Source organism: Gadus macrocephalus, chromosome 20 (assembly GCF_031168955.1).
Source record: "Gadus macrocephalus chromosome 20, ASM3116895v1".
NCBI lineage: Eukaryota > Metazoa > Chordata > Actinopteri > Gadiformes > Gadidae > Gadus > Gadus macrocephalus.
In genome coordinates this window covers 955,001-964,095 of record NC_082401.1, presented here as the reverse complement: position 1 = coordinate 964,095, position 9,095 = coordinate 955,001, and positions in this window count along the sequence as shown.

Below are 9,095 nucleotides of genomic sequence, written 5' to 3'. Positions count from 1 at the left end.
CACTTGGGAGAGGTGTGCTGCTACGGTACGGGCCGCTACGGTACAGATGCTAATGAGCCGACACGCGCACACGCACGGCTACGCAACCTGAGCTGGATGAAGTATAGTCCATGCGACGACCACGGACATAATAAAGGCGACAAGCCTTCTTTCCCATTAAACGGTAAACATATATCCAAATAAGCGACAGACTCAGCAAAGTGCGAACTGTGTTCTCTGTGTTGTTGTCCATTGTTGTTAGAACTCTGACTGGCGGCAGACTTTATTATGGTCCATGCAGCGGACGCTTGGTGATGACGTGTTACTTACGAAGTGATGACGTATGTACAAGAGCCTACCGTGGCCAGGCCACAGTTGCGACGGCCAACGGACACGGCCAGATGGCCTAGTGTGAGTGCAGGCCAGAGAACAATGGGGCCATTTGAGCATGGTTAGGTGTGAAAACGGCCAACGGCCACGGCCAGATGGCCTAGTGTGAGTGCACAGTGGAGTCAGAGTTTTAACAACAATGGACAACAACACAGCGAACACAGTTCGCACTTTGCTGAGTCTGTTGCTTATTTGGATATATGTTTACCGTTTACTGGGAAAGAAGGCTCGTCGCCTTTATTATGTCCGTGGTCGTCGCATGGACTATACTTCATCCAGCTCAGGTTGCGTAGCCGTGCGTGTGCGCGTGTCGGCTCATAAGCATCTGTACCGTAGCGGCCCGTACCGTAGCAGCACACCTCTCCCAGCACAAGTGGCCAAATTGGCCTGGCCTCGCCAGTCTGGCCACACTCACACTGGCAGATTTGAGCATGGTTAGGTGTGAAAACGGCCACGGTCTGATGGCCTAGTGTGAGTGCACCCTGAGGGTCACCTGCCCGCTGCTATTGTATCATCACAGTGTGATGTCAGGGTGACATCACACTGTGAGCTGCTGAGCGATCTGCCATTGATACGCTCACTTCTGTCTCATTAAAACGTACTCATGACCTCTGGAAACGGGAATGCGTTGTTTCCCGTAGTGGAGGTTGCATCCTCTCCCTTTCTTTGTGTGCATGATTTCAACATAGACAACCTGGAGACCACCAGGAATGGAGCCCAGTCAACATGAAGGCACCTCCGTCATGGGCTCCACCTTCACCCAGAGGGAGAAGGGCCTTGTGACACAGGCACCCACAACACATTCCTCTCCTCATGGACTCAGGGAGCAGAGCCATGGGGGAGTGATGTCCTAAATTACCTTGGCCTCAACCCTCTGCCCCAAAACACATCCACGCCATGTAGGTGTTGTTGCTCCACCTAACAGATGAGACCTCTGGGACCCCACCAGACCTGTGTATTTATGTATATGTGTGCATGCCTACGTGCGACCGGCTTGCATGCGTGTATGTGTGTATGTGTGTCTGTGTGTGTGTGTGCTTGTGTGCGTGTGTGCATGCCTGCGTGTGATTAGCTTGCATGCGCGTGTGTGTGTATGTGTTTGCGTTTGTGTGTGTGTGTGTGTGTGTGTGTGTGTGTGTGTGTGTGTGTGTGTGTGTGTGTGTGTGTGTGTTACTTAGTTTTAGCCCCAGCTAAGTGCTCCTGCTGCCTAATGATTCTCACGCCTCAAAGTGAATTGATTTTATTGACACAGACATTTTACCAAACAGCAACTGGAATGTTTCAGTGTGTAAACAGGCCCAGCTGGGTTTAGAGCGCTCCGCGGTCCTTCAGAGGGCTCTGCTGAGGATGGTATGGGGAGTTTTATGGTGTGTTAATGCTGTAATGTGAGCTGAACTTCTTAAGTTGATCCTTATTTGTGGTTTGGTCATGTGATTCTAGCCGTTGTTCAACGTGGGTCAATATTAAACCTACTAAATGCAAATTTGAAAAACAAATACTGGTATGACATCTTTCACGGTCGAGTATGTCTAAGAAAACGTCAGTTTGCTACCTAATTTGCTGCATGGACAGTTTAAGAAATAATTATATTGTGTTTGTGTGTGTGTGTTGGCCTGTGTGTGTGTGAGTGTATTTGTGTTGGCGTGTGGGTGTGTGTGTGTGCTTGCACATGCCTGTGCATTTGTGTGCTTCCCACTAACTCTCCCTCCTATGGCCTTTCTCGGGCCTCACTTCCTGTTGACTTGACCTCTGCCCTCCCGGCCTCCTCCTACTTATGGAGGCTGATATTCTGTCTGTCTGTCTGTCTGTCTGTCTGTCTCTCAGTCTGTCTGTTGTTCCGTCACTATGTCTGTCTCTCTGTCTGTCTGTCTGTCTGTCTGTCTGTCTGTCTGTCTGTCTGTCTGTCTGTCTGTCTGTCTGTCTGTCTGTCTGTCTGTCTTTCTCTCTGTCCCCTTGTCTGCTCTCAGTGTGTCTCTCAGTGTGTCTCTCAGTGTGTCTCTGTGTCACCTCTTTCTGTCTCTCTGTCTGTCTCTTTGTCTGGCAGTTTGTCTATCTGTCCCTCTGTCTGTCTGTCCTTCTGGCTGTCTCTCTCTCTGTCCCTCCGTCTGTCTCTCTGTCCACTCGTCTGCTTTCCGCCCCTACTTGTCCATCCGTCTCTTCATCAGTGTGTCCTTCTGTCTTTCGGTCGAACTGTGTATCTCCATCTCTCTCTCACTGTCTGCTCCCCTCCCCCCATCTGGCCCCATACTCAATATTTTATTATGTACCAGTGTCCCCTCTGACCTCTGGGGGCCAGGACCACCAACCAGCACCGATCTCATGGATGTCTCCTGACCCCCGCTGAGGGCGGCCCACTGTTCTCTCTGTATGGGTGGCAGCAGTTCTTCTGATGAGCGTACCAACAGAACACCATAGAGGGCCTGGGCCCCAGGATGCCGTAGTGTCTCTTTACAATAGGTTTCTTATTCAAATGCAGACTTTATCTGGAGGGACTCTGCTCTGAAACGAGGGCAAACCGTGAGTCCTCTTGATGAACGTCTGTGATGGACTGGAGCCAGTAAAAAGAGAGACTCCAATTACTTCATCTGTGTGTAATGACTCAGTAGCTTGCTGTAGCCTCTGGTCCTGATTCACCTTCTCTTAACCTTCTTCCCCTACCTAGATCTACTCCACCTCCCACCTCTGTGTCCCGGCCAGAGGGCCCAGGGGCCACGGGAGGCCCCCCTAAGTTATGAGCGTTGCCATGTTTCCTAAATGCACAGGGCTGTTACGACTCCCCGTCCCACTCATGTGGAACCCAAAGGGGACTGGCTTGGGATTACCTGGGCTTTGGTTTCTAATTCCCCTGTTTCATGGATATCTCTGTGAGGGATATCTCTATGACTTTTATTAGACTGGGGTTGACCTGCAGCTGTGACCCCCCCAGACCCCCCCCCCTCCCAGAGACACATCCAGCAGGATAGGAGGAAACCACAAGGCGAGGGTCAGAGTGGTGTGCTGGTTAGGGTGGGGAACTCCCAGCCCTGAGGGCTCAGTCTACCTGTGGGCGTCCTGACCAAACCTTGCTCCTTAGTGACATGTTCATCAATTTCCTTTAAATTGCTTTAAATAAACTTTAAGGATTATGGAAAGTCGATGGATGTAAGTGTCTGTTGCCGATGGTGATGTTTGGTGATGTTGGTGGAAGGAGGGCGCTACAGTATATTCATATATTGTCAGTTAGGTTACTTTCTATTATTATTGGATTGGATTGGATTGGATTCACTTTATTGTCATTGTGCAGAGTACAACGAAATTAGGTTTTGTGACCAACCGGAAGTGCAAAGGAGCAGTAAAGTGCAGTTTGTACATGAATTATACAGTATCAGAGCAGCATAGAGGTACAATAAGTGCAGTAAATATAAATATAAATAAACATAAATATAGTAATACAATTTCAAGTAGAGGGATAATTGTTCAGTCAACTAGCATGGATATAAATATAAATATACATAAATATAGTATAATAAAATAGAGTACTATGGGTGTTGTTGATACAGGGGATATGTAAATTCAAGTAGAGGGATAATTGTTCAGTCAACTAGCATGGATTAGTGCAATGAATGACCGCGGAGGGGGGGGGGGGGGGGGGGGGTAGAGTTTAGGAGGGTGACAGCCGCAGGGAAAAAGCTTCCCCTAAACCTGCTAGTCCGGGTCCGGAGAGACCTGTAGCGCCTCCCCGAGGGGAGGAGGGTGAACAGTCTGTGGTTGGGAAGAGAACAGTCCTTGCAGATGCCACTCGCCTTTCGCAGGCATCGCTTGCTCTGGACAGCCTCGATGGAGCGGAGTGAGGAACCGATGATGCGTTGCGCAATTTTCACCACCATCTGCAGGGCTTTTCGGTCAGAGACAGAGCAGTTGCCATACCATACTGTGACACAGTTGGTAAGGATGCTCTCAATGATGCAGCGGTAGAAGTTCACCAGGATCTGAGGAGACAAATGGGCCTTTTTTAATTTCCTCAAGAAGAAGAGACGCTGGTGAGTCTTCTTAGTGTTGAGAGCCAGGTTGTTGTTGGCGCACCATGCAGTTAGGTGTTGGACCTCCTCCCTATAGGCCGTCTCATCGTTGTTGCTGATGAGACCAATCACTGTAGTGTCGTCTGCAAACTTGACAATCGTATTGGAACCATGTATAGTTGTGCAGTCGTAGGTGAAGAAGGAGTAGAGGAGGGGGCTCAGCACATAGCCCTGTGGAACGCCAGTGATCAGGGTGAGGGTTGAGGAAGTGTGTTCATCCAACCTGACAGACTGTGGTCTGTTGGTTAGGAAGTCCTGTATCCAGGTGCAGAGGGAGGTGTTGATGCCCTGCTCATTAAGCTTGGTGATCAGTTTGGAGGGGATGATGGTGTTGAACGCTGAGCTGAAGTCAATAAACAGCATTCTGACATAGGTGTTGTTGTTGTCAAGGTGGGAGAGGGCGGAGTGGAGTGCCGTGGAGATGGCATCCTCTGTGCTCCTGTTCTGGCGGTAGGCGAATTGGAAAGGGTCCAGTGTGGGTGGCAGGCAGGTTTTGAGGTGAGCCAGGACCAGCCTCTCGAAGCACTTTGAGATGATGGGGGTAAGTGCAACTGGGCGGAAGTCATTCAGGCTCGCTGCAGTGGAGTGTTTTGGCACCGGCACGATGGAGGAGGTTTTGAGGCACACAGGGACAACTGCTTGGGCTAGTGACAGGTTGAAAATGTCAGTCCAGACCTCAGTCAGCTGCACAGCACAGGCCCTGAGAACCCGTCCAGGGATACCATCAGGTCCAGCAGCCTTCCGTGCATTAGTCCTGCTCAGTGCTGCACACACGTGGATGGGGGAGAGAGTGAGGGGCTGGTGGTCTGCAGGGAGCACAGCCTTGATGACCAGCTCCCTGTTTTCCCTATCAAAGCGTCCATAAAAGTGGTTAAGCTCATCAGGAAGGGAGGCGTCACTGGATGGGGGGGAGATGTTGGCCGGTTTGTAATCCGTAATGGCCTGGATGCCCTGCCACATGCGTCGGGTGTCAGAGTTGCTCTTAAAGTGCTCCTCGATCCTCAGCTTGTAGCAGTGCCTGGCCGCTTTGATGCCCCTCTTCAGGTTAGCCCTGGATGAGCTATAGGCCCGAGCATCACCTGAACTGAAGGCGATGTTGCGTGCCTTCAATAGGAGTCGGACCTCTCTGTTCATCCATGGCTTCTGGTTAGGGAATGTGGTAATCCGTTTGAGGGTGGTGACACTGTTGATTTCAGAGTTCATACGTTTCAGAACAGAGGATGCGTATATATCAATGTCCGTGTGGGAGTCGATGGTGGCCTAAGTGGCAAAATCCCTCCAGACAGTGCTACCAAACCGCTGCTGAAGTGCAGAGTCTGCTCCCTCTGGCCAAACCTTGACTGTCCTCACTGTGGGTTTCACCCGTCTGATGAGTGGGGAGTACTTAGGCAGTAGGAACAAGGAGAGGTGGTCAGATTGACCAAGGTGGGGGAGGGGGACGGCTTTGTAAGCATCAGCTATGTTTGTGTAAACATGGTCTAATGTCTTGTCTCCTCTAGTGGGGCAGGAGACATGTTGGCGGAATTTGGGGAGTACAGACTTTAGGTTGGAGTGGTTGAAGTCACCCGCAACAATAAAGGCTGCTTCGGGGGTCCGAGTCTGTTGTTTACTGATTGCATTGTGCAGTTCTTTCATTGCAAATGCAGCATTAGCGTCCGGGGGAATGTAGGCTGCAGTCACAATGGTGGATGTTAACTCTCTGGGCAGATAGAAAGGTCTACATTTCAGCATGAGATATTCTATGTTATCCGAGCAGTGACTCTCGATGGTGGTAGTGTCCGTGCACCAAGCTTTGTTAACATAAATACACAGACCCCCACCTCTAGTCTTACCGGACTCCTTCGTTCTGTCTGCGTGGAGAGTGTAGCGTTCTGCTAGCTCGATGGCGCTATCCGGAACGTTGCTGTTGAGCCAGGTTTCTGTGAAAATCATGATGTTGCTGTCCATAATCCATTTGTTGGTGGTGATCCTCAGTCGCAGTTCGTCCATTTTGTTAGCCAGGGATCGGACATTGGCGAGAAAGATGCTGGGAAGCGATGGTCTGTGAGGCGCTAGCTTTAGCCTAGCATTCAGACCTCCGCGTGACCCTCTCTGTTTACATCTGTGACGCCGCCGCTGTCCGTTGGTGCTCCGGCTCCGTTTGTCAGTTGGCTCCGCTGTCCTGGCTATTTCCGAGATGAGACCAAATGCGTCCGTAAAGTCCGTAAAGTTGACGGAATTGCAGGAACCGATGTCCAAAAGTTCCTGTCGGCTATACGATGTACACGCTAAACAGTTTTTAGCGAAAAGGCTTACAAAAAACAAGTAAATGAACACTACTTTGCAAAATCTGGTGAGACACAGGGCGTCGCAAACTATGCGCGCCGCCGCCATGGTAACACGGATTATGGACCACGTTCATTTAAAATACAACGGAGGACCTGACGGACCTGCGGAACATGAACCTTGACTTAAACATGTACGTTTATCTACACTATCGCTCCAAAGAAATCATAGAGCAATATTTATATAATCGCAATAATGACAGAATCGCAATCCATATTGTATCGGCAATAAAACATCTCTGTTACATCATATTGTGAGCTCCCTGTTCCCTGAGGTATCTGCTACTGTCCCTTGTTCCTGGTTTTACTGTATCTACTATCTTTAAACCTGTAAGCGTGACCACTGTTTTTTAGATGGGTTGGAACCATGAATGCATTTCAGCACATTGTATTGCTCAGGAGCGCAGACAGCAGCAGGCAGATGGGTGGCGTGTCATTTGGTCGCAGGATGTCTGTCACACAGTCCTTATGTCAACAGACTTGGCTGAACGCAGAGTGCACTCATCTGCCGTCCTGGCCTGCTGTTGAAATGTCATTCCTCTGGTCTCTGTCGAACACGTCCTCACCCCAACAACACTCAACAACACACAATACGACTACTGTTAATGTATGTTTGTGTGTGTGACGTGTGCGTGTGTATGAACCGCTGTCACGGGTTGGAGGCTCGACTCACAGCCGAGGACCCAACCTCTCATCCTGTACACCAGGCGAGGCGTGTCTCCGGGGGGATTACGTTTGCTTGTTTCTTTCCTTCATTTAAATACACAATGTGCGTCAGCCTTAGGGCACACGCTAATGCTATTAGCTTTGTGACACCTGCTTCAAAACACATCCTATGTCTTCACTTTGCACGCAGTTTACTTTGTTTGCAGTCCCTGTGAAAAGAAGAGAAATAAGCATTTGACCCTAAACCACACATTAACTATACACAGCAAACCCTGAGAGTTAGAGCCTCCCATACCCCCCCCCCCCCCCCCCATCTGCAAGATGCTGAGCTCTGCATAACACTGATGACCGTCACATGACTCAAGAGTCAATAACGAGGCCTGCTTGAATAACAACTTCCTGTTTTTGCCTGCTCAGCTCTCTCTGGCTTACTCCTCCAACCCATCTTCCTCTCCCTCCCTCCCTCCCTCCATCCCTCGCTCTCTCGCCCCTCCCCTCCCTTGCGCACTCCCTCCCTCGCTCTCTCGCCCCCTTCCTCCCTCCCTCCATCCCTCGCTCTCTCGCCCCCTCCCTCCCTCCCTCCCTCCCTCCCTTCCTCCCTCCCTCCCTCCCTCCCTCCCTCTCTCGCCCCCTCCTTCCCTCCCGGTCTCCCCCTCCCCCTAACCCTGTCTACTTTACTCGTATCCACTATGTACCACATCCACCATAAGCCTTCTCTCATATGGTCGCCTCATTATTTGCATTTTGTGTGCTAAATGCAGGATTTAATAGGATTATCCCGCCTGGTTGATGAGAGATGAAAAATGAACGACCGGGATGAATATGAAGTCACTCCTTGCTTGCTTCCTCTAATATTTTCCATGGGGAGAACGAATAGCTTAAGTCCATCCCTGGACACGGTGCATGGAGGGCCTTCAGACCGTGACTAAGACCTCAGACCTTGTATGGCAGCGGTACAGTACACACAGCCCATCTCTCACACCACCACCAACACCGCCCTCCACACCACGAGCTCAGAGCTGCAAAGGCCCCCGCGCCACGAGCTATTACAATGAGGACATGGGCTCTCTCTGCTTCACCAGGAACGTGTACATCCTACGTATCCCTCCGCTGGAGAGCCAGTGGCCGGTGCATGAGAACAGGGGAGAGGCCCTCCAAACAGGGGAGGAATGATGCTGCCCAGGCCTGGGGAGGAGGCCGTCTGTGGAGCTCTAGGATTACAAAGGCCCTTCCCATGGCCATCTGAGCAAATCACCACAGTCATGAGCGGAGACCAAGCCAGCGTCCTGTTTAGGAATAAAAAGGGTAAGCGTGTTGCCATCCGGCCCTCATCCCGGTTGATTTCCCCAGACTCCGGGTCCACCCGACAGCCAACGGCCCCCAGCACACAGCCCCCTACTTAGAATAAATGTCAGCCAAGAAGCCCGCCTCTCTCCCGGCCGGCCGGCGGTGCCTTGACCCCATGGGGGCCTGGAGGAGCCGTGATCAATAAAAGCCCACAAACACGGGCCCCTGGCCCACAGGGGCCCCTGGCTCAACACCCCTCAAAGCCACACCTGGGACGTTTTGTTGTCAGGCTTGTATAGCAACTCCTAACAATGAGCGTGTGACGTTGTGGCCCGGGTCCCGCGGCCCAGAGGCCTCCGCCCATCGGGCGGACACTTTTCTGGCTCGCTTC